The sequence below is a fragment of the Stomoxys calcitrans genome, chromosome 2, assembly GCF_963082655.1.
Source record: "Stomoxys calcitrans chromosome 2, idStoCalc2.1, whole genome shotgun sequence".
NCBI classification, from domain to species: domain Eukaryota; kingdom Metazoa; phylum Arthropoda; class Insecta; order Diptera; family Muscidae; genus Stomoxys; species Stomoxys calcitrans.
This window is the reverse complement of record NC_081553.1, coordinates 91,822,312-91,849,402: the sequence shown is the minus strand read 5'-3', so window position 1 is coordinate 91,849,402 and position 27,091 is coordinate 91,822,312. Positions and strand designations below refer to the sequence as shown.

Below are 27,091 nucleotides of genomic sequence, written 5' to 3'. Positions count from 1 at the left end.
ATTCAGCCAGGCTGAATTAGAGTTTTCCTATAGAAAACCCTATTCAGCCAGGCTGAATTAGAGTTTTCCTATAGAAAACCCTATTCAGCCAGGCTTAATTGGAGTTTTCTTATAGAACACCCTATTCAGCCAGGCTGAATTAGAGTTTTCCTATAGAAAACCCTATTCAGCCAGGCTGAATTAGAGTTTTCCTATAGAAAACCCTATTCAGCCAGGCTGTATTAGAGTTTTCCTATAGAAAACCCTATTCAGCCAGGCTGTATTAGAGTTTTCCTATAGAAAACCCTATTCAGCTAAGCTGAATCAAAATTTTCATACTGAAATCTTTATTAAACCAGACTGTTTGACAATTCTTCTTAAAGAAAGCCCTTTTAGGCCATTGGCCTTTTTCCTCAATGTCAAGCTAGAACTTGCCTTGAAATCGTTCGTCGATGTCATCAATACCTTTTCTCAAAAACATTTAATGACATTTTAGTATATGCATTCTTGGTTTTTATTAGAAATAATTTGCATTTTTAATGAATTATCATTAATGTCGGTACATCGCTCGTTCAGTCGGTGGCAACAACTGGTTGTTCAACCACTCTCACGCTGATCACTTCAATGCAGCAGTCACCACTCACTGAAATATTTACGGGCATTCAAGCCATGAAAGTCATTTAGATGTATTTCAGCAGATAATCAATGGAGCTTAGAACCTTTTGTGCCGGGTACCGGATTTCAGGGGGGCAAAACAAAGCAACAGAAACAGAGTTTGGGGCCACTAAGGTTGGGTTTAAGCGGCGGCTAAGCCAAAGAGACAATGAGTGAAATGTGACACAGACACACACCCAAACGGACTCTCAAACATTTTCACACGCACTCTCACACTCTTTGTTGCTGTTGCTCAAAAGTAGAGTCAGAAAAAGAGTCTTGTTAAGCTGGGGTTTGTTGGGAAAGGTATTTCACAAAATGTTTTATTTTTTTAAAAAATTAAATGACACAGAAACTAGCAACAACATCATCATCAGAATAAATAAACAAAACTAGCAAAAGAAACTGAAGACGGGCTTTAGAGGAAGAGGGTGTAGAATGTACCGAACAAAGTTTTCTCAACAAGCGTTGTAGAGCTAAAAAAAAAGTGTCACAAAAACGTGGGAAGGGTTACCAAAGCAGTTTTGCCTTAGCGCCCCGCAACAAACGAAAGCACCATACCACACCACATACTCGAACTGCCATTCACCAACTATTGAAATATGTGAGGTGATAATTAAAGTTAATAGATTGCTAATCAAGCCCAAGAAAGCACAAATATTTTCCAAAGAATTTCTTTTTTTTTCTGCCAAGGCAAGGAAAAGACATCATATGAACGAAATAACCAACATCCCCATCACCCAAGACCTCATAGAGCAGAGCAGTTCACTCTGTTTTGGTTTTGGTAATGAAGGCAAAGCGCATTGTTGCTTGATTGGTGTAGCGTCAGCGGCGGTGAATCAAGTTTCGATTTTGTTGTTTTTTTTTTTTTCGTTTTCATAGCAATCTGGGCTGAACTTGAAATGAATTTGAAATAATTTCTTAGGAAATCAAATGAAATCTTCAGCACCCTAGATTGGAAAATTATTTGGAAGTGAGCAAAGAAAGCCACTCTCTCATTAACTGTATAATTAATGACAATGGGGTGATATTTGAGAAATGAGGAAAGAAATTTTTATAGGAATATAGCCTTTGGTGGTAGGGAATATACCTGAAAATGGTTGTGGAGACACTGATGATGCAAAAAGTTAAACCTATGGGGTAAAATAAGAAAATAACTGAAAAATTTAAAAAATCACTTAAAATAAAAATTAAGTTGAAGGAGTTTGTTGATGTCGTTGTTATGTGGACGAAAATTATGTTGGGGTCATATATCCCTTAAGAATTTGTCTATGGCAGAAGTCTTTTGAAATTGGATGATGATTGCTTGGTTGTCTAGCCAAAAATCATAATGAGTCGATTATTCTTTTCCACTAGCCGAACCGCCTTGATCTTCTGCGCTCATTCTAAAATCTCTGACACCAAGTTTCGCGGTGTCTCCCACCACTTGATTTTTCCATCGGGCTTTAGGTCTTCCCGGTTTGCGTGTACCACCGTGTTTGCCTTCAAATGACTTCTTTGGTGGAGCTTCCTCATCCATTCTGACAACATGACCTAGCCAACGCAGCCGTAGTATTTTGATGCGTGTAAATATGCTATCGTCGTCATATAGCTCGTGGTTCATCCGTCGCCTATATTCTCAATTCACGCTAACTGGTTCATATATTTTACGAAGAATCTTTCTCTCAAATACTTCAAGTGAGGCAGTACTTGCTTTAACAAGAACCCATGCTTCGGAACCATATAACAGCACAGGTAGTATCAGTGTCTTGTATAGTGTAAACTTCGTCTGTCGAGAGGTGACCTTGTTTCTAAACTGCTTACTTAGTCCAAAGCAGCATCTGTTTACCAGTATTATGCTCCGCTTAATCTCAAAACTGGTGTCATTCGTTTCGGTTACGGCGGTGCCGAGGTAGATAAAGTTACTGGCTGTCTCAAAGTTGTGGTTCCCAACTTTCTGCATTTTCCTTGTCTGCAAGGCTTTTTGGGAGTTAAAACCATCCATTTCGTCTTATCTCCATTTACTGCCAGACCCATTTTCACTAACTCTCTTTCGATTCCATCAAAGGCTGCTACTAACTACTTCCGGTGACCGAACTATGATATCGATGTCCTTGGCATAGGCGAGTAGCATGTGTTCTCTTGTGATTAGTGTGCCATATCTATTCACATCTGCATCTCGTATAATCGTCTCCAGCAGGATATTAAAGAGATTACATGATAGGCTGTCTGCTTGTCTGAAACCTCGTTTGGTATTAAATGGTTCGAAGAGATTCTTTCCTATTCTTGCCATATCTATTCACATCTGCATCTCGTATAATCGTCTCCAGCAGGATATTAAAGAGATTACATGATAGGCTGTCTGCTTGTCTGAAACCTCGTTTGGTATTAAATGGTTCGAAGAGATTCTTTCCTATTCTTACTGAGGAACGCGTATCAGCAAGTGTCGTCATGCAGAGTCTTATTTTTATTTGCACGGATTCCAAACTCAGTCATGGCTTGAAATACCTTTGAACGTAAAAGAGTATCGAAGGCGGCTTTGTAGTCAACAAAGAGATGGTTGGTGTTTATTTGTCCTTCTCGGGTCTTTTCCAGGATTTGGCGCAGTGTGAATTTCGGGTCTAGGGTGGATTTACCAGGTCTAAAGCCGCAATGATAGAACCCAATTATCTCGTTGACTTTAGGTTTTAATATTTCACACAGTACACTGGATAGGAGACTTTTTGCTCTGTAGATGGCACATTCCGTCTTGTCTCCTTTCTTATGTACGGGACATAGTATGCTGAGGTTTCAATCATGGGATATGCGTTCTTCTAGCCAGATTGCGCAGATAAGCTGATGCATACGCCCCATCAGCGTGTCGCCTGCGGTTTTAAATAGTTCAGCGGGTAACTCGTCGGCTCCTGCTGCCTTGTTATTCTTCAGTCGGGACACGGCTATTAAGACTTCATTCTGACTAGGAGGTAAACATTCTATACCATCATCAGAGAATGGTTCTGCGGTATCCTCTTCGCCGCCATGGTCGGACCAACTTATACATCCGATAAAGCTGCCAGTGATTACAGGCTGCAATTTTTGCACTACTATGTGAAAACTTGTTTGTAGCCGAAACTATTTTCTGCAAAAGATCGGAACGCATTGACTTTTAAAGTTAATTCTGAATAAGAGGACAAGGCGCTTCGGTGGTCAGACTTTACACTTTGTTTTATTTTTAAAATGACTAAAGAATTTCTTATCATTCTCAACGAATTGTTTTCTTTGCATTTTTTATTTTTTTTTCTCTCCCCAAAGTCGTCTTTTTATAAATTTCGCCTTGCCTTTCAACTAATGCGACCATCGGACGTGAGTAACATTTTACAGTTATCGATTATTGACTTTATTATTGTTCATATTAATGGATGAAATTAATATTTTATACATTTCGTTGAATCGGAGTTTTTATGCCAATGATTTTGTGAAATTTTCGCATGAACACCGTTAAAATAAAAGTTCAACTTTTTACTTACAGAATAAAAAACACATTCACCTGTTAACTTGTGAACAAAAGAATTTTGATTTTATGTTTCTTTTTTCTTTGTATTTTTTCCCCCTCCTCCGTATCCATGCCCATTTATGGATTCATAAATTCCATTAAGTCTCCCTCGCAATTTTAGCGTGAAACGACCGACAAGGCATACAAAGTAAGAGAAAATAAAAATTTGTATAACAAAAGACAAGAAGTGGAAGTTTTTTTTTGCAAATTGTTCGAAAACAAACAAAAAGATTGGTGTTTGTTATTAAGAAGCTTTAGTGAGAGAAGATTTCAAATAATCTTTACAGGGAATTATAAAAAAATGTTTACTTAATGAAAAGATTTCGCATATATTGTATACGGATTTTAGAAACTTTTAAAAACGGTTTCTTCAAAAGATGAGAGTTTTAAGAAAGAAAAAAAAAAAACAATTAGCTAAATTGAAACCGTGATAAAAGAGTGGAAAAATAATACTAAAAGAAGCTTAAAATCTCTATTTTAAGCTTGACTTTCCATAAACATTAAGGTTTCTGTAATCGACTCCGTAAATTACTCATTACAAAACTTTTATAAGTTTTTAAAGGTTTTATGTTTCTAAAAGACAATACACCGTAGGTATCAAAAAAATATGTAAAAGCGAGCTTAATTTGGACGGGCCGAATCTTAAATACCCTCCAACATGGATCGCATTTGTCAAGTTCTTTGCCCGATATCTCTTTGTAGGCAAACAAAGGATAATGGATAAGAATTCCTACGCTATTGGAGTTATACCAAGTTATGTACCAAAATTTCAGCCAAATCGGATAATAATTGCGCCCTCCAAAAGCTCAAGAAGTCAAGATCCGAGATCGGTTTATATGGGAGCTGTATCATCTTATGAACCGATTTGGACCATACTTGGCAGAGTTGTTGGAAGTCATAACAAAACATTTCAAGCTAAATTTCAGCCAAATCGAATAATTATTGCGGCCTTTAGAGGCGAAAGAAGTCAAGATCTGAGACCGGTTTATATGGGAGCTATATTAGGTTATGAACCAATTTGGACCATACTTGGCGGAGTTGTTGGAAGTCATAACAAAACACTTCAAGTTAAATTTCAGCCAAATCGAATAATTATTAGGGCGGCCTCTAAAGGCTTAAGAAGTCAAGATCCTAGATCTGTTTATATTGGAGCTGTATTATCTTATGAACCGATTTGGACCATACTTGGCAGAGTTATTGAAAGTCATAACAAAACATTTCAAGCTAAATTTCAGCCACATCGAACAATCATTGCGCCCTCTAGAGGCTCAAGAAGTCAAGATTCAAGACCGGTTTATATAGGAGCAAATTAGGTTATGAACCGACTAAGACCATACTGGACATAGTTGTTGGAAGTCATAACAAAACACTTCAAGCTATATTTCAGCCAAATCGAGTAATTATTGCGCGCCCTCTAGAGGCTTAAGAAGTCAAGATCCGAGACCGGTATTTAAAATAAAACACTTACTAAATTTCAGTAAAAACGGATAAGAATTGTGCCGGTTTATATGGGAGCTATATTAAAACATGGACCGATATAGCCCCATTATAACCCCAACTGACCTACACTAGTAGGAAGTATTCATGCAAAATTTCAAATGCCTAGTTTTATTCCTTCGAATGTTAGCGTGCTTTCGACAGACGGAGGGACACGGCGAAATCGGCTTAGAACGGTCAAGAATATATATACTTTGTTGGGTCTCAGATAAATATATCGATATTCTACAAATTTATACCCTCCTATGGTGGAGGGTATAAAAAGTATCGTTTGTGCTGATTTTATCGATTAATATGTTCATGTCGTTTTCAGTTTTTTGGGGATCCGAAATCGGATCTTGACCTTTAATCAGTTTTATTACTACCTGGGCATTATTTCACCAAATTATTCACTCTTAAAGATGTGACTCTTGCAAATGGAAAATTACCCATGAATATTCTTGTAAAGAACAGGGGCTAACTTCTCACAGGGCTAGCATCTCACTAATTAAGGGCTGTCCGATTCAAATTAATATAGGCGAGACCGAATTTTTGCAAATGGCATAGTTCTTCACAAATGTCGTCAGTATTAGGAGAGGATAAATACCGTTGCAAATTTTTTCTTATGTTTTCGCCAGTATTCTGAGCCAGGCGTTTAGCGTCATAGGCGGACATGCTAGCCTCGGCTTTACAATGGTCCTTTTTGGACCATAGTTATTGTCTTTTTAGTACAATATCAAGATACCGACTGTTTAGAAGATGTATAGATTAAAAATGTCTATTGATTTTTATTGAAGACTCTTTATCGATCATAGTTGATTGCTATTTTAAATCATAATGGTTTTGCCGAACGAAGCTGAAGATTTTATGGATTAAAAGCTTAAGTTATGAAAGCTTAAGTTTTAGAAATCGATGAAAAGTGTTCCGGGTAAAAAAAGTATTTTCGCCCTAAAAAGGCAAAAAAACTTAATATAAAAAAAAATTTAATTTTATGGGTTGCAGAACTACATCGTTAATTATTGTTGAAAATCTGAAATCTTTGTTATCGACTAAATTTTAGGATTGATTCAAAATAGTGTCCACTTTTTGCTCTATTCGCTGTAAGGATTGAACAATTTGATCAATTGTCGACTTCATCGACTCAAGAACTTGTGTTTCGGATACTGACCAGAGATCTGCAACGGTGTATCGCATTTGCATTGCATCTAAAAAATACTTGTCTTTTCGAATGAACGCAACTAGCGCCACCATTCAACTCTAATCAACGCAACCAGCTTGTACAGAAACACAAATGATTTTGCTGTGGTGCTGATGTGTATGTATTGCTATGAGGTAAACGAGCAACGCCCGAGGTTTAACTTCCACCGCAAATACTCATGTTCATGACCCTATGGTGAACGTTACCCGAAAACAACGCAAACACTGCAATTTTATTTTAAGCATAAAACAAGTTTTTAAAAGTTTCCAAAAAGTTTTAAAAGTTAGTATTCGGAAAGAAATAAAACATTAGCATTATTAAAATATATTAACTGTTAAAATAAAAATGTTTTCTCGCAGTTGCAAAAGCAATACCGCAATTGTGATTCGATTCAACGTATTGCGTTAATACGGTGTTTGCAGTGTTTATATTCTTCCACTCATAACACCGTCATGGATAATGACGATGTTGAAAGCGCTGGTACACGAAGCATAAAAATGAATGTACGAGTATTCATACGTTTGCCACTCATATCATTATGATGAGCATAACTCCGCACCAATTGCGGTGGTGAAAGATAAACTGTATTTATCGATATTGCAGTTTTTTTAGACCGTGGCTAATTGAAGTCTGCTGAAGTTATTATCGACATGGTTCTTATTGATTTTGAAATAAAGATTTCTAGACGTCAATGAAGTTTCTGCTATCGATTAAAAATTAAAATTTTTCGATCAATAAAAATCTTTTTTTATTATAGTTGCCTATTATGATTTTGGATTGGCATTGATGCCAATTTATTGACTAACACTTTAAACATGTTTTTATCGATAGTAACAATTTTGTTGACTTGTGGATTTATAGTATCGATTTTACTTGATTTATAGCACATTATTAGATCAAGGATTTTTTTCGAATGTCAATAGATACAAAGTCGTTTTATTCGCTTTATCGGTCTCGGAAGAACACTGAAGTCTACAAACACATTTCATCAATTCAGCAGAAATTCTTTAAGAGATTATTTTCAATTATAAACTGAATGTAGATTAAATTCCTTATATGCGATGAATTGCGCTTAAAAAACTAAAAGCAATCTCTTGATTGGCATCATTTATCGCCTCACATAAATTTATTAGTATAACAATAATTAATCTATTGATATGATATAAATAGTTAATAATTTATTAATTTTATCGATTTATGAAACATTCAATTTCAGTTCATATGAAACATTTAGATTTAATTTGCTGTTTTTTGATCGATTAAAGGCTTTCATCACATTGATAGTATATTTTGGTATCAGTACTCTTTATCGAATCTTATCTGATGATTTCATTGAATAAAGGCTTTATCGATTATCGAGTTCATTAACGTGGAATAACATTTAAAATATTCCAACTTTGTTAATTGATTTTTGGTTTGTTATCATACAGCTCGTGGTTCATACGTCGCCTATATTCTCCGTTAACGCAAACTGGTCCATATATTTTACGAAGAATCTTTTTCTCAAATACTCCATTCACTGCCTCATCTGCTTTCACAAGTACCCATGCTTCAGAACCATATAACAGCACGGGTAGTATCAGTGTCTTGTAAAGTGTAGTCTTCGTCTGTCGAGAGGTGGCCTTGTTTCTAAACTGCTTACTTAGTCCAAAGTAGCATCTGTTTACCAGTATTATTCTTCGCTTTATCTTAAAACTGGTGTCATTCGTTTCGGTTACGGCGGTGCCGAGGTAGATAAAGTTACTGACTATCTCAAAGTTGTGTGATATTTTTCCGATGGATTCACCTTCTGGCGGGATCATCTGAAAAAATAGCGACTGGTGCTTATCCTCTCACTAATGCATAGGACATTTGAAAGGTCTTTTGCGTTACCAATCTTCTTTACAGAGAGATATCGCTCAGCAACATGCTGAAGGAAATAGCCATCATTGATCAGAGAGGAACTCGCCTGGTGTTATTTTATGAAAAGTTAAAATTATCGAGCCAGCTCATCATTGATCAGCACAACTTTCCATAACACCCGATAACAGCGTTATTGGCAATGACTTTCGCTTTATACAAAGCATTAGTAAAGTAAATATTTAAAGGGTTATGAAACGACAAATAGATGATAACGAGTAAAGACAATGTAAAACTGGCAATAGAAATAGTTATATACATATATGTAACTATATGTTACATTGGTTGTTCCCTAAAAACTTTCAAATCGTTTAAAATTATTCAATTTAAAGATGACATTATCTAAAATCAATTTTGTGTATTTAATTTAAAATATTTTCTAAAGCTTTTATTCCTCACATATTCTCTCTCTCTCTCACTCACCCCCCATACATTCTCTTGTATTAAAGCTTAGCTGAAAGAAATATAATTTAAAAACCCTTAAGTATTTTAAGTAATTTTGAATAAAATTATCCTAAATAATTTTCTGTGTTAAATGGATAATCAATATACATATTCGTGCAACAATTTATGAAATTTTACCCACATTTTTCCCATCCAAATGACAATAAATTCAACTTTAAATGTCAATTTTTCTCTAAATGTCCCAGATACAACTTTAACTCCATAACATTAACTATCTAACATCAATGTTAGCCTCTTGATTTTTGTATTATCTACACTATTTAGCATAAACTATTTAATATATTCATCCATATTAATGTTTTCATCTTTATTCTTTTATAATGATGGTGAACCATCAAAAAAATCTATGGAATATTTAATAAAGCTCATATTTTCGGTATTTTTATTTCTTTACAGATTTGAATTTGTGTAGCTTTGAAAGAAATTCAAGAACATTCAAAGGCCGGCCTTTCTAAACTAAACGAATGAAATATTCTCGATAAAGAAAAGAAAATAGAAATCGAATGAAGAAAAGTGCTTAGGATAAATCAAGTGTTAGAGAAAGTGTTGCAGGAAAATAGTCTTCCCAAACATTCCACATCGATATAAGTCATATGAATCTATTGGATTAACACAGCAGCATAAACAATTGGAGCTTTGCTGTAATAATAATCTTCAAAAAAGGTAAGTTTTGTAATTCTTATTTCTTTCTTCTTCTTTTAATTTGTGACAAATTTATTTGATTTCATAGTTTTCATTTTGTTTTTCTTTGATATCAGAAACTATTTAATATGTCGTTTTGTTTTTAATTCGTCTATTTAATCTTATCTGGCCAAGGTCAATGGGAAATATATTAGCTACGAAAATATGCAGTGTTGCCACAAATAACTTAAAAATTATTTTTATGCAAATAATTGTCAAAATGTGATTTTTTGCCAATTTTTTTAGAAAACCCATCAAATTTAAATCTGTAAAAAAATTTAAAAAATTTTATTTTTGAAGAAAATTTTTTTAAATTATTTTGTATGGATGGCTGGGTTAGACGTTTTACTTCATTGCGTTATCATAGGAATGCGATCTTTTTATCAAATAGCAGACAAAAGAACAAATAGTCCGCACCTCCTGGAATAACAGGAATGTATCAAGGATAACAAACATTGCCCATAACCTTGCTGTCGGATCAAAGAGATAGCTCCCACCACTTTACAGCAATAGTCGAAGCAACCCATCTGGCCACTTGGGCATAATAGGTGTTAAGTGTAGCCTTAAATTCAGTGCAGCATATGGGGTTGTCCTCAATACGGTTGTGATACACAAAAAACCTTTTTTAGATCAGCCTCAGGATTTGGTAGTTGGTTAACTTTTGGAGCGACGTTCAACAGACTACAACACCATAAACAGCTAAAGCATTTCACGAGCTTTTAACCCTCCAGCTGTTGCTCATAATGCTCTTGTACGTGTATGGGGCAAGAGTTGCCTTTTTGTCCTTTCCACTATACTGGATGTGAAGATCAATTTCTTGTCCTGCCAAAGCACCACACACCACTACTGTGGTACATGGTATTATAACTTAGTGATTTGTTTGTTACATCCAGAAAGAAGAGAGAGAGAGAGATAAGTTTATTGATCGACCTTGTATCACTTTCTCATACGATTTAGCTATAACCGTCTGTCTATCCGTCCGTCTCAAGTCCATGTTATCTATATTTTGTACCCAAATGTGTGCAAAGTTTAGATCACAATTTTCTGCCGAATCGATCGATTAGGACGGCCATTTTTTTGGCCTAGATACTAAGCCTATTTAATTTGGAAAAACTCGGTTCAGAGTAGGATATAGCTACCATATATATGTTCGTCCGATTTAGATTACTTTTGCAATAATGTTGTCATTTGTAAACCAATCCTTACGAATTTTGACACAAAGCACTCTCTTATATTTGCGATTAAAAGCAAAAATTTTGAACGGATGGTCCCGAAAATTGGTTCAAATTGTGTTATTACCCATCGGAAAATCTATGTTGAAGTCAATCAAAATCGGTTCAGAATTTGATATAGCGTATATATGTTGAAAATTGCCAAGTTTTCACTTATCGGGTAGGTATAGGGTATTACTTACCTGTCTAATGCTTCTTCTTACTTGTCTATACCTTGTTTGTTTCGGTAAATGAGACATCATCTCGTCTTTCGTAGAGCAATAGTAGAGTTTGTAAAGTTTTCGGTGGTACTATTTTATATTTTTATTGTCAAGCCGGACCCACTCCGCTGCGCCTTCTTTAACTATCTAAGGTCATTTTAAGGTGGGGACTCCTCGCCCTGAATGTCGATATCGAATTCGTGCCACTGAAGCCAATGTTCGCCTATGACGCTGAACGCCTGCGCTCGAATACTGGACAGAACGTCGAAAAAATTTTAAAGCGGTGGTTATGCCCTCTTAATGCTGGCGAAATTTGCGAGATACCAAGCCAAGCATGGTCATACAAGTTCTCCCCAAAGAGGTGTCGAACTACGGCCCGCCGTTCGGACTTGGCTATAAACAAAGGTTCAATATCATTGAGTTTAAATTTGAATCGGAAAGCACTCATTGATGTGCGAGAAGTTTGCTTCTGCTCGGTTCATGGGCAAAATTTTACTCTACTCCCAAATGCTACTATGAGTCCTATATTACCACTTTGGTAAATATTTCCTCTTTGCGGGATATTTCGGGGGTGGGTGGCCACACAGACACTTGGCTCTTAAAGTAAATATAAGCTTCGTACTCCACTTTTTATATGATCATGCCCCATATTGGGTCAATAAGTCAATAAGTTCTTTTTGAGGGTGGAGTGGTCCTCAAGGGCTTTCGTACTCTACTCCCAAATAGCTTTTATATTGGGTTGCCCAAAAAGTAATTGCGGATTTTTTAAAAGAAAGTACAATAGCTTTTATATAAGTCACATATTGCAATGGTCAGTAAATAAATTCCATTAGGAAGTTATTTTTGGATGGTTCGACCCCCAACCACATGACTCTTCAATTTGATATCAAATTGGTTTTTTTCTCTCAAGCTCCTTAGCTTAGGCTTAGGCGAAGCCCTATATTGTCGTAATTGGTCGAGGCCCCCGAACCCAACAATAGAAAGCATGCTGTTTTGAGTGACTGTAAAGTGCAAAAAAATATCGAACGAATCGCATAACCAATCTACGAGATCTATTTTTTTGTAAATTAGGGTAATGAGAAGTCCTCCTTAGGGGAGGGATGGCACCTCAGACATTTCGACTCAAATATCCATATAAAATTTGTGTGTTCACTCCCAAATCCCTTTAATTTGAGCCCCATATTGCCATGGTCGGTCAAAGTGAACCGTTTAGAGAGTGTTTTGGGGATGGAGCGCCCACCGGCACTTTGCCATGAAAATAGCTAGCATGATTTGGCTCCAGAATTGGATATCAGATTCGTTTTCTACTCTCAAATACCTTTCATTTGAGTCTCGTATTGTCATAATGGGTCAATGAACCTATTTCACGTATTTCAAGTAGAAAAAGAGCCACCTAGACCTAAACGCAAATTTTAATGTCATTTTCGTAATCTACTCCCAAATACCTATCATTTGAGTCCCATATAGCCATGGTCGGCAAATGTTCCTATTTGGGGGTATTTGTGGGTGGGGCGACCTCCCATTACTTGGTCCTAGTGTTTTATGCCATATTTGTAATCTACTGCCAAACACTTTTTATTTGAGTCCCATATTGACATTATAGACGAATATATCTGTTTTGAGGAGTTTTGAGGTTGGGGCGCCCCCTGAGTACTTGGAACCAAACTTTTAACACCGTATTTGTTTTCGAGTCTCTAATACCTTTCATTTGATACCCATATTGTGCCTATTGACCAACTTTTGATATTGGGTGGTGTTTTTGGGGCAAAGGGGAGGGTCCGCCCCCTTCCGATATCAACGAATTATAAAGCCTGTTCCTCCCTCCTGCTCATATCCTTAATCTACTCCCGAATACCTTTCATTTGAGTCCCATATTGTCATTATTGTCCAATAAACCTATTTTAGGGTGTTTTAAGGTTGGGGCGGCCCCTCTGTTACCTGGCCCCGATTTGTAATATGAAGTTCGTACTCTACTCCTGAATACCTTTCAGTTAAGTCCCATATTGTCCCGATCAATACACTTTTATTTTTGGGTAGTGCTTCTGGAGTAAGGGGAAGGTCCGCCCCCATCCGATGTCAAGAAATTATATAGCCTATGTTTCCTTTCAGGCTAACCGACAATATCTGTGTAAATTTCAAGGTAATCGGTTCAGCCGTTTCTAAGTCTATACGGAAACAACAAACAAACCGACAAACAAATCCTTGTTCGGTTCGTAGAAGCTTGACAGAAGTTTTGTATGTAGAATAGAACTATGCCCTTCAACTTAATTTATTTTGCATAAATTTTTAGCAGAATCCATGGCGGTGGGTTTCCAAGGTTCGGCTCGGCCGAACTTTTACTTTTTTAAGTTATTTTGCTATAGTATCTATTATAAGTATCTATAGAAATCTTGGCAACCCTAACACCTGATGGGTAATCTTTAAACCCATATTCCTTTCACATTCTGAATCAGATGAACATTTAAACTTTCCATTCATTTTTTTAAATATTTCAACTTGCATACCAAATGTGTTGTTCGATTTTAAAAATTTAGTCATATAGACATGTGAATGTCTTGAGAAAGAAAAATCGCTATTTCCTTTTGTTGTCAGAGCAGATGGATTGACTTTGTCTATTGACAAAAGCATAAATTATAACTAAATTGTTTACTAATTTATTAATAATTAGTCAATTGATTTACATAAATATACAAGAAAATAAACAAATAAAGAAAATTGAAGAACAAACACAAAAGGCCAATTCAAAGGTTTTTGTTGGTGTTGTATAGCCAGAGATAAATGATTATCCCAATGAAGCTTTTCACAAAATCCCCCAAAAGAGTTTACAATGGCTTGCTGCTTGTTCCACTGATTAAATGATGATATTTACAAATTTTTAACACATTTCTAAACAAACAAGAGGCTTGTGGAGAGAGGGAGAGAGAGAGAGAAAATAAATCCCCTTCCCTAGCAGCAAGATTATTGGTAGTATTGACAGCCGCAAAAGTAAACAGAAGATGAAAAAGTTTGAAAAAAATTGCCCAAAGCCCTTTTGGTTTAAAAACAGAATTTTCTTCTTGTAATTTTTCTAACAAAACTTCTCTGCCAAAGGTCTGCACAATATGGGCTTCTTATAGCCGCCACTAACAGCACTAGCACCAACACCACCGCCCCTAACGATAGTCAAGTGTCTGCGGTCTGACACCCAAATGCGAGGTGAAAATTATGCCCAAGAATTTTTCCCCCAACTCCCCATGGGCATTGTGCTGCAAACAGCCTCCAAAGCATGGTTAATGACTTCTTTGTAAGGTTGCTTATTATGAAATGGAAAGTTCAGACAGTCGTCCATTGTCTGAAGAACTCCCTTGGAGTCAGCGTTCGCCGGCCTGCGAGAGTGTGTTAATTGTGTTTACTTTGGGTTGTTTACACCAAAAAAAAAAATCAAATCCACTGCGGCCTTTTTGCCGCCTTTTGCCTTCATGCACCATTTGAAATGAAAGTTTCAAGAACTTTTCCTACCAAATGCCCAAATGGGTTAACTAAATAAGCAGCGAGAATGTTTTTCAAGAGATAAAACACAGAAAGTTCATCTCGTTGTCTGTTAATGTTTTTGCTGGAATGAAAGAAAAAAAATGAATGAGAAACTTTAAGGAATTAGGGTAGATGAAAGATCTTCACAAATGTTGTGTTGTACAAAACTGTTTTGTGGGATCATTTATATAGGGGAGCTACATAGTATGTGCTAAAAATCTAAATATAATGTATAATGTGGATTCAATGTTGAATAATTCCCCCGATTAAAGCCTAGACTGGAGAATGCGCTAGCCATCTTAAAGGAAGAAACTATTTTACATACTCCGAACTTCATTTATCCTTTCTATCTGATTTGATCAACTATGAAGCTGCTTAAATCGATTCGTATGTTGGTTTTATCTCTTACGAAATTTGGTGTGCTCTCTTAGACGAAGTAATACTCTCTGCAATATTGAAGTATCATTCTCCCTAAACTTGAACATGTCATCCCATCGCATAATTATTCATTATTATACTTACTACCGAAGAATGGCGGGTATATTCATTTTGTCAATCCGTTTGCAACACATCGAAATATCCATTTCCGACCCTATAAAGTATATATATTCTTGATCAGCGTAAAAATCTAAGACGATCATGTCCGTCCGTCCGTCCCTCTGTCTGTTGAAATCACTCTTAAGTCTTTAACAATAGAGATATTGAGCCGAAACTTTGCACAGCTTCTTTTTTTGTCCATAAGTAGTTTAAGTTCAAAGATGGGCTATATCGGACTGTATCTCGATATAGCCCCCATATAGACCGATCCGCCGATTTAGGGTCTTGGGCCCATAAAAGCCACATTTATTATCCGATTTTGCTGAAATTTGGGACAGTGAGTTGTGTTAGGCCCTTCGACATCTTTCTTTAATTTCGCTTAGATCGGTCCAGATTTGGATATAGCTGCCATATAGACCGATCTCTCGATTTAAGGTTTTGGGCCCATAAAAGACGCATTTATTGTCCGATGTCGCCGAAATTTGGGACAGTGAGTTGTGTTAGGCCCTTCAACATTCTTCTTCAATTTGGCCAAGATCGGCCCAGATTTGAATATAGCTGCCATATAGACCGATCTTTTAATTTAAGGTTTTGGGCCCATAGAGAGCGCATTTATTGTCCGATTTTGCTGAAATTTGGGACAATGAGTTGCGATAGGCCCTTCACCATCCTTCTTCAATTTGGCCCAGATCGGTCCAAATTTGGATATAGCTGTCATACATACCGATCTCTTGATTTAAAGTTTTGGGCCCATAGAAGGCGCAGTTATTGTCTGATGTCGTCGAAATTTGGGACAATGAGTTAGGTTAAGCCCCTCGACATACTTCTGCAATATGGAACAGATCGGCCCGGATTTTTATGTAGCTGCCATATAGAACGATCTCTTGATTTAGGGCCTTGGCCCAAAACAGATGCATTAACTTTCCGATGTTGCAGAAATTTGGGACATACCCCTCGACATACTTCTGCAATACGGGACAGATCGGTCAAGATTTGGATATAGCTGCCATATAGACCGATCTCTCGGTTTAAGGTTTTGTGCCCATAAAAGGCGCATTTATTGTCCGATGTCGCCGAAATTTGGGAAAGTGAGTTGTGTTAGGCCGTTCAACATTCTTCTTCAATTTGGCCCAGATCGGTCAAGATTTGGATATAGCTGCCATATAGACCGATCTCTTGATTTAAGGTTTCGGGCCCATAAAAGGCGCATTTGTTGTCCGATGTCGCCCAAATTTGGGATAGTGAGTTGTGTTCAGCCCTTCGACATTCTTCTTCAATTTTTCTCAGATCGGTCCAGATTTAGATATGACTACCATATAGACCAATATCTCGATTTGAAGTCTTGGCTCTGAAAAAGACCAATATTTTGTTCTACAAATAATGCAAATTTTACCCATGAACATTCCACTAAGGAACAGGGGCAAACTTCTCACATATCAATGAGTGCAGTCCGATTCAAGTTTTAAGCTCAGTGATAAGGGACCTCCTTTTTATAGCCGAGTCCGAACGGCGTGCCGCAGTGCGACACCTCTTTGGAGAGAAGTTTTACATGGCATTGTACCTCACAAATATTGCCAGCATTAGGAGGGGAAAACCACCGTTGAACATTTTTTCTGATGGTCTCGCCAGGATTCGAACCCAGGCGTTCAGCGTCATAGGCGCACATGTTAACCTCTGCGCTACGGTGGCCTCTACAACAACAATGAATTGTACTTATTAGACCACTCAATGTCCTTGCTGAATTTGGTCCAAATTGGACCATATTTCGACATAGCTGCTATGGACCCGTAAATGATGCATTATTCACGGGATTATGACGAAATGTGGTTTACATATATACCCGAGGTGGAGGGTATCTAAAGTGCGGCCCGGCCGAATTTAACGCCTTTTTACTTGTTATAGCCTCTACCATAGAATGAGGGTATACTAATTTCGTCATCCTGTTTGTAACACGTCGAAATATGCGTCTAAGACCCCTCAAAGTATATATATTCTTGATCGTCATAACATTCTAAGTCGAACTAGCCATGTCCGTTCGTCTGTCTGCCGAAAGCATGCTAGCTTTCGAAAGAGTAAAGCTAGGCGCTTGAAATTTTGCACAAATTCTTTTTCTTAGTGTAGGTCGGTTGGGATTTTAAATGCACCAAATCGGTCCATGTTTTGATATAGCTGCCATATGAAACGATTTTGGGTCTTGACTTCTTGAGCCTCTAGAGGGCGCAATTATCGTCCGATTTGACTGACATTTTGTAAGTGGTGTTTTGGTTTCGCTTCCATCTACTGTGTTAGATATGATTCAAATCGGTTCATAACCCGATATAGCTGCCATATAAACCGATCTTGGGTCTTGACTTCCTGAGCCTTTAGAGGGCGCAATTCTGGTCCGATTTGGCTGTAATTTTGCAAGTGGTTTTTTGGCATCGCTTCCAACAACTGTGTTAGGTATGGTTCAAATCGGTTGATAACCCGATATAGCTGCCATATAAACCGATCTTGGGTCTTGACTTCCTGAGCCTCTAGAGGGCGCAATTCTGGTCCGATTTGGCGGTAATTTTGCAAGTGGTTTTTTGATATCGCTTCCAACAACTGTGTTATGTATGGTTCAAATAGGTTCATAACATGATATAGCTGCCATATAAACCGATCTTGGGTTTTGACTTCTTGAGCCTATAGAGGGCGCAGTTCTCTTCCGATTTAGCTGAAATTTTGCATGAGGTGTTCTGTTACAACTTCCAACAACTGTGCTAAATATGATTCAAATCGGTTCATAAGCTGGTATAGTTGATATTTAAACCGATCAGGGATCTTGACTTCTTGAGTCTCTAGAGAGCGCAGTTCTCATCCGATTTGGCTGAAAATTCTAATAACTGTGCCGAATTTGATTCAAATCGATCCTTAACCTGATATAGCTGCCATTTAAACCGATCTGGGATTTTGACTTGAATGTGAATTTTGTACAACTGCTTCTCCCATGACCTTCAACGTACGTGTCAAATATGGTCCGAATCGGTCTATAGCCTGATACAGCTCCCATATAAACCGATCTCTCTATTTTACTTCTTAAGCCTTTAAAGGACGCAATTCTTACTCGAATTGGCTGAAATTTTACACAATGACTTCCACTATGATCTCCAACATTCAGTTCAATTATGGTCCAAATCGGACCATTACTTGATAAAGCTCCAAAAAGAGATATCGGAAAAAGAACTCGACAAATGTGATCCATGGTGAAGGGTATGTAAGATTCGGCCCTGCCGAACTTAGCACGCTTTTTCTTGTTTCCAATCCATTAATGTTTGCTAAACGTTATTTCTCCTCTTCCACCAACCCGCCTTCCCCATTAAGCCCACTGTACTTGGCGTATCTTATTGAGTGTTTATTAAATCAATCAACATGTTTTGCAAATTTATCATTTATTTATATGATTATTGTTTTAATTTCTTTTCTTTACGCAATATTATCAATCATTCAATAGCTGTCATTTAAATGGTGTTGCCGTTTCTGTTATTGATTTCTTCCCTCACTCCACTGTTGCTTGCTTTCAGCGAAACAGAGGGGTGTTATGGTTTGGTAGTAGTAGTAGTGGTAGTTCGTTTAAGTTTAGTGAAAAAAGCACAACTTTAAACAAAATAATATTAAATGTCATATGAATAGCCGCTTGATTGTTGTCCGTCCGTCCGTCCTTTCATCCGGCTGTCTGTCCGTCCATGCATTCATGTTGTGGACTGGTAGTAGTAGTAAGTCCGGAGCGCGTGTGGGGCAGAAAGTGCGACACACATACGATGACTGTGATTTATGATCAATGGGGTTGTATAGCACATTTTTTTCCAATTTTTTAACGTAATTTTTATTTCGCCTTCTATGTTGTCGTCGTCGTCGTCGCCGTAGTCATTTTCAATAAATAAAAAATTGCCTTTAATATGCTTTCTGGCTATATCGATTTTATTGTATGTGATCATGTTGACCCAACAAACAAGCACTTGAATTTTGGGAGTAAAGTGAATGAAAAAAATTATCAAAAAAAGAAAAAAACAACCAAACGAAATGAACGACAATAACACTGCTCAGTGTGATATAAATCAGGCATGCGGCCAACATTTTGGGTAAGATGAAATAGTTTACATGTAGAGCAGGTAATGGCCCCAGGATATGTGGAAAAATCCCCAATGTAATTAAATTAATCAAAATCCCAAATATTTCAAAGTTTTTGAAAATGTTTAAAGTACTATTAAAATACCTTTAAAAATTCATCACTCCTTTGTCAGCTTCCCTTTAGGCAATCTATGACATAGGCCATTTAAAAATAATTTCATTTTTTATTTCGTTTTGATTCGGCTTTTTTTGCAAACCAATCCCACAATTTTTATTAATGCGTTTAAATGCGTATGCCTCTATCAAGACTATAATAAATTGAAATTTTATGTTTTTAATGTTGTCATTCAACTGTCTGGCTGTGGCTCAATAGGTTTTTTTGGAAGGAAACTGTGGGAGCATTAATGAATGGCATGTTTTCAAATTATTTATCATTTGATAATAAAAAAAAAATAATTATTAGGCTATATAAAGGCATCCATGGGTTGGACGTCCTAAATTTAGAGTCTACAGTGCAGCCTGAAAAATTGTTAATTGCCATAAATTAGATTACTTTGACCTCTATTGTAAGGAATAGTCTGGAGTTACATTTATTTTGCTGACTTAAATCGACAAATGCTCACAGGTTCGCTCCTTGAAGTCCCCTTTTTCGCTCACGCCTCTGCCAGAGACAGGCAGAAGGTCCTGTAATGAAATGATATTAGTGCAGATAGTCCGAGACTTCCTATCTTTTCTTGGGGTGATCAGTTTGGTTTCAGAAAACCGGTTTTAGTTTCAAAACAAGTAAAAGCGTGCTAAGTTCGGCCGGGCCGAATCTTATATATCCTCCACCATGGATCGCATTTGTCGAGTTCTTTTTCCGGCAACTCTTTTTAGGCAAAAAAGGGTAAAAAGAAAAGATTTGCTCTGCTATTAGAGCGATATCAAGATATGGTCCGTTTCGGACCACAATTAAATTAAATTAAATTAGAGACCAGTGTTAAATGTCAGCCAATTCGAATAAGAATTACACCCTCTGGGGACTCAAGAGGTAAAATAGAGAGATCGATTTATATGGAAGCTGTATCAGGCTATAGACCAATTCAGATCAGAATACGCACGTAAGTTGATGGTCATGAGAGGATCCGTCGTACAACATTTCATTCCAATCGTATAAGAATTGCGCCCTCTAGAGGCTCAAGAAGTCAAGACCCAAGATCGGTTTATATGGCAGCTATATCAGGTTATGCACCGATTTGAACAATATTTGGCACAGTTGCTGGATACCATAACAAAATACGTCGTGCGAAATTTCATTTCAATCGGATAAGAATTGCGCCCTCTAGAGGCTCAAGAATTCAAGACCCAAGATCGCTTTATATGGGAGCTATATTAGGTTATGAACCGATGTGAACCAGACTTGGCACAGTTGTTGGATATCATAACAAAATACGTGGCACAAAATTTCATTTCAATCGAATAAAAATTGCGCCCTCTAGAGGGTCAATAAGTCAAGACCCAAGATTGGTTTATATGGCAGCTATATCAAAACATGGACCGATATGGCCCATTTACAATACCAACCGATCTACACTAGTAACAAGTATTTGGGCAAATTTTGAAGCCGCTAGCTTTACTCCTTCGAAAGTTAACGTGCTTTCGACAGACAGATGGACGGACAGACGGACGGACGGACATGGCTAGATCAACATAAGATGTCACTACGATCAAGAATATATATACTTTATGGGGTCTCAGACGAATATTTCGAGTAGTTGCAAACAGAATGACGAAATTAGTATACCTCCATCCTATGGTGGAGGGTATGATAAGTATTCGGTTACATAAAAGTTTTTCACAAGGTTTTTTTTTTTGATTTTTTAATTTAAGATTCAAATTTAAAATAAAACAAGTAAAAGCTTGCTAAGTTCGGCCGGGCCGAATCTTAGAAACTCACCACCACGGATTCTGCTTAAATATGGGAGCTATATGTAGTTATAGACCGAATTGGACCGTACTTCGCGCAGTTGTCATAGGAGAACACTATAACCAAAGTTTCAGACAATTTGAAAAAAATTTCGGTTTGTAAGGGCCCATGATGTCAAATCGGGAGATCGGTTTATATGGGAGCTATATCAGGTTCTTGATTGATTTGGACCGTACTTGGCGCAGTTGTTGAGAGTCATAACAGAACACTATATGCAAAATTTCAGCCCAATCGGAAAGAAATCGCGGCTTGTAAGCCCTCACTAAGTCAAATCGAGAGATCGGTTTATATGGGAGCTATATCTAAATCTTAACCGATATGGCCCATTTGCTATCCCCAACGACCGACGTCCATATAAAGTATCTATGCAAAATTAAAAGCGGCTAGCTCTAAGCGTTCGACCGCTATCATGATTTGAGAGACGGACGGACATGTCTTGTTCGAATCAGAATTTCGAGACGATCAAGAATATATATACTTTATGGGGTCCTAGAAGAAGACCACTGTAGAGCAGAGGTTTGCATGCCTATTACCCTGAACGCCTGGGTTCGAATACTGGCGAGACCATCAGAAAAAATTTTCAGCGTTGGTTTTTCCCTCCTAATGCTGGCAACATTTGTGAGGTACTATGCCATGTAAAACTTCTCTCCAAAGAGGTGTCGCTCTGCGGCACGCCGTTCGAACTCGGCTATAAAAGGAGGCCCCTTATCATTGAACTAAAACTTGAATCGGACTGCACTCATTGATATGTGAGAAGTTTGCCCCTATTCCTTAGTGGAATGTTCATAGGCGAAGTTTGCAAGTTTTAAGCTCAGTGATAAAGGAACTCCTTTTTTTATGTCGATTCCAAAAAGTGTGGCTCTAGCTCCATCACTTTGTAGTGATGTTTTACATGAATGAATATCTCACAAATGTTGTCATTATTAGTGAGGGGAAAACACACACTTGAACCCAGGCGTCTGGCATCATAGGTGGGCATGCTAGCCTCTGCGTCGCCGTAGATTCGGTAGAGGCCTTCCTAAGAATCAACTGTTTTCAAAATGGAGCTATCGCCGTGTTTATTATCGTTCACCATACAAAGTGCCCTCAACCTTAACGCATCCCTAGAGAAAAATTACCAAATAAAGACTTCAATAAGCTGTATATTCAACATTGTTTACCATCTATCCTGTGGAGTCTATGGATCTTAACAAACCCAGAACGATAACTATTCCAACGTTTGGGTCAAAAATTTATGTTTGCAGAAAACATATTATGTTTATACCAAACTTACTATGTTTATAGTAAACATATTACATTTATAGCAAACTTATTATGTTTATAGCAAACGTATTATTTGCTTTAACTCTTTTCCCAACAACATTTTTTTTTAATCGTTGTTAAAATTTTAGATTTGTCTATGTCCATAGTAGTTCAAAATGTTTTGAGGATCTCAAAAAGATGTTTGTGATTATTGTGCCAAATACTTTGAATTTTTCATAATATTCAATGCGCGTGAACTATTCCTTTAGGCACTTTATGACAGTGGCACTTTATGACAGATTTTTTTAACATAACTTACGCATACAAACGCATAAATAAAAACTGTAAGAAATTGGAAATATATTTTTTTAATGTTGTCATTCAACTGTCTAAGTGTGGCCAAATCTCCTGCTCGTTTCTTTTTTTCCCCGTAAGCTGAGCTTTGTGAGCATTAAAGAGTGGCACAATTAAATATTTCCCAAATATTTATGATTTCTTAAAAAACGCAATTATAAGGCTTATTGAAGCTATTTGTTCCGCCTTTTGCTTCCTTAAAAGTTTTTAATCAAATTGTATTGCTTGTTATTGCTTTGGTGGGAAAGTGGTTTATACACGTTAAAAAAAACCGAACGCTTTGTAAAATGTTTTGGAATACAGGGTGGCTGAGAAGTAATATAACAGTAAAAAAATAAATTAATGTTCTTCATTTGAATGGTGAATTGTCATTATAGCAGTTTGTTTCTTAATTTGTGCTCGGCTTTTACAACTGGTCGCATATATCACTCTTTTTTTTGAAAGAACAATTTAGAAGAAAGTTTTCATCATCCATCCAGTCAGTCGCATTGATCACTTTTTTTCGGAAGAACAATTGAGAAAAAAACTTTCATCATCCATCCAGTCATTACTGATGAATTTTAAGTCCTTTGTGAATCTAAACTGGCACTTTCTCTATTCAGATTCATATGTTTGCCTCTAAACATTAACATTTTTCTATGTATCAATTAACTTGAATTACAGAATCCAAACCAGCCTTATGATAATTGTGGAAAATTGTTAAGCGTTTTTTTTAGCTTTATTCCCCATCATAATTGCTGCTCATTTAGTTAATCGCTATTGCGGCTTTCATTGCCTTTCTGAAATTACAATTAGTTTTGCCCTTACCCAAAATTAAAAAAAAAAAAAACAGACAACAAAAACATTTTAACTTACAACTATATAACATCAAATAAAATCATTGTTAAACCACCGCCCTCTGATTGGTGTTTTGAATTTCAACAATTTAATAGTAATTGCTATCATTTTTCTATAGTCACCACAAATTATGTCATTTTGTTGATTTGCTCATATTGTGTGTAGTGTTTTTTTCCTTCGTCTTTTCCTTCCATTGTAGTGTTAAAATATAATTACTCTGTAAAATTTTTGTGGGCTGTTGTTGTGTTTTTTGTTAGCTTTTTTTTGTTGTATGAAAAAAGTGTCTAATACAATTTTGTGGTTTTTTAATTTAAAGTATCTGGTATACGTTTTTTGCACACACAAAAAGTCTCAACAATAATTCAATAGAATAGATTTTTGTGTATTGTGGTTAATTCTCATAGCAAGTGGGAAATAGTTTGCTAAGCCGCTTACATTACTCTGGGAAGAATGTCAGAATGGAATGTTCGTTGTGAAAAAAGATTTTTATAGAATGATGTGAGATAAGTTACATTGCAACTCTGAATGTGGAAGCATATTGAAGTTTTTAGGTAAGCCTCTGGCGGGCTATTCTGTAAGAATAGGTGACCAGAGTGAACTATAAGAATTGTTCACCAGAGTGAACTATTCTATAAGAATAGCTCACCAGAGTGAACTATTTTATAAGAATAGCTCACCAGAGTGAACTATTTTATAAGAATAGCTCACCAGAGTGAACTATCCTATAAGAATAGTTCACCAGAGTGAACTATTCTATAAGAATAGTTCACCAGAGTAAACTATTCTATAAGAATAGTTCCCCAGAGTGAACTATTCTATAAGAGTAGTTCCTCAGAGTGAACTATTCTATAAGAATAGTTCACCAAAGTGAACTATTCTGAACTATTCTCACCAGAGTGAACTATTCTTTAAGAATAGTACACCAAAGTGAACTATTCTATAAGAATAGTTCACCAGAGTGAACAATTCTATAAGAATTGTTCACCAGAGTGAACTATTCTATAAGAATTGTTCACCAGAGTGAACTATTCTATAAGAATAGTTCACCAGAGTGAACTACTCTATAAGAATTGTTCACCAGAGTGAACTATTCTATAAGAATAGTTCACCAGAGTGAACTTTCCTATAAGAATAGTTCACCTGAACTATTTGGTGAACTATTCTACAAGAATAGTTCACCAAAAGGAACTATTCTAAAATAGTAGTTCATCACAGGGACCGGTAGTTCTTGCAATGCTTCTGGTTGATTTTCACTCCAAAATCGACAATTCTGCTTTTTTACGTAGCCATTGAGCCAAAAATGAGCTTCGTCGCTCAATGGAAGAAGCGCACCATTAACTTTCTTAACAGAGCACTCATTTTAATAATAAAGTTTACCATATTGAACTATTCTATAAGATTAGTACACCAGAGTGAACCATTCTATAAGTGTAGTTCACCAGAGTGAACTATTCTATAAGAGTTGCTCACCAGAGTGCACTATTCTTTAAGAATAGTTCACCAAAGGGAACTATTCTAAAAGAGTAGTTCATCATAGTGAACTATTTTATAAGAATAGTTCTCCAAGGGGAACTATTCTAAAAGAGTAGTTCACCAGAATGAATATTCTATAATAATAGTTCGCCTGAGGGAACTCTTCTTTAAGAATAGTTTACCAGAGAATAGTTCTATAAGCATAGTTCACCAGAGAGAGAGAAATTCACTAGAGTGAACTATTCTGTAAGAATACTGAACTATACTCTAGTGAACTATGCTGTGGAAAAAGTTCACCAAAGTGAAATATTCTATAGAAGCAATTCAACATAGTGAACTGCTAGTGAAGTGATGGTCAAAGTGAACTTTTCTATAGAAATTTCATCAAAGTGATCTATGGTGGACAAGGGCGGATTATTCTTTGGGAATTGATCCCCAAAGTGAGATACTCTGATGATATAGTTCACCTGCGTGATTTTACTGAAAAAGTTTACCACATTTATTAGCTTCTTAAAATTTGTTTTTTTTTCCTCCACCATGGGATGGGGGTACAGGGTGGCTGATGAATATTGCTACAATGATGAATATTGCTACATTTTTTTTTCGGTGTATGGAATACATTTTTCTTTTATTCATGTTAAATTAAATTATTAAATTAATTATTAAATTATTATTAATTAAATTAATTAATTAATTAATTAAATTAATTATTAAATTATTATTATTAAATAGAAAAAAAGTTATTACATTTTTTTTTGGTAGCGGCTTTCATCAGCCACCCTGTATACTAACTTTGCCATTCCGTTTGAAATATTGATCTAAGATTCCATGAAGTACATAAAGTCTTTCTGTCAAAGGCACCCTAACTTTCGAAGGAGTGAAGCAAGGCGCTTGAAATTTTCCAAAACACTTCGGTAGGGATTGTAAATGGGCTAAATGGATCCATGTTCAGAAGTAGCTCCCGTAAACCCGATCTGCCGATAAGACCTATTGAGGCTCTAGAGGGCGGAAGTAAAATCTCAATTAGGCTTTTACTTTTCCATTTGCATCTCTCGAAAGAGAAGCAAACAAAATCGTAACTGTCTGAGATTTTTCCCATGATGTTTTGTTTTAAAAAATGTCCATGATCATTCCATTTAGGAACAGGGGCAAGCTTCTCATGCTCAAGTTTAAACTCAATGATAAGGGGCCTCCTTGATATAGCTGAGTCCGAACGGCGTGCCGCAGTGCGACACCTCTTTGGGGAGAAGTTTTTACATGGCATAGTACCTTACAAATATCGCCAGCATTAGGACGGGATAACAACCGGTTACATTTTTTTTCTGATGTTCTCCCCTGGATTCGATCCCAGTCGTTCAGCGTCATAGGCGGACATGCTAACCTCTGCGCTATGATGTCCTCCGTTTTTCGTTTTAACTCCCAATAATCGTGACAAGTATGGTCCAAATCGTTTTATATCCAGATATAGCTCCCAAATATACCGATCTCTTGATTATACTTCTTGAGACTCTAGAAGGCGCAAATTTATTATGATTTAGCTGAAATTTGGCACAATGTCTTCTCCTTCGACCTTCATCGCTCGTGCTAAATATGGACTGAATCGTTCTAAGGTCTCATATAGCTTCCATATGAACCGATCTCCCGATTGCACTTCTTGAGTCCCTAGATGGTGCAGTTAATTTCGGATTTCGCTGATGTTTTTCACAACTTGTTCTATGACCTTCAACAAGCTCCCATATAAACCATTCTCCCGATTTTACTTCTTGAGCCTCTAGAGTGTGTAAT

The 27,091-nt window shown here is 36.7% G+C and overlaps 1 protein-coding gene across 2 annotated transcripts in view; it reads left to right on the top strand.

Moving 5' to 3' along the window:
• LOC106089089 (probable serine/threonine-protein kinase DDB_G0282963) overlaps nt 1-27,091 on the top strand; it is a 535,104-nt gene that overhangs the window by 30,117 nt on the left and 477,896 nt on the right. For both annotated transcript variants that reach the window (XM_059363862.1, XM_059363863.1), the window contains exon 2: nt 9,579-9,845. The gene's annotated coding sequence lies outside the window, so the exon portion shown is untranslated. The remainder of the gene's footprint in view (nt 1-9,578; nt 9,846-27,091) is intronic.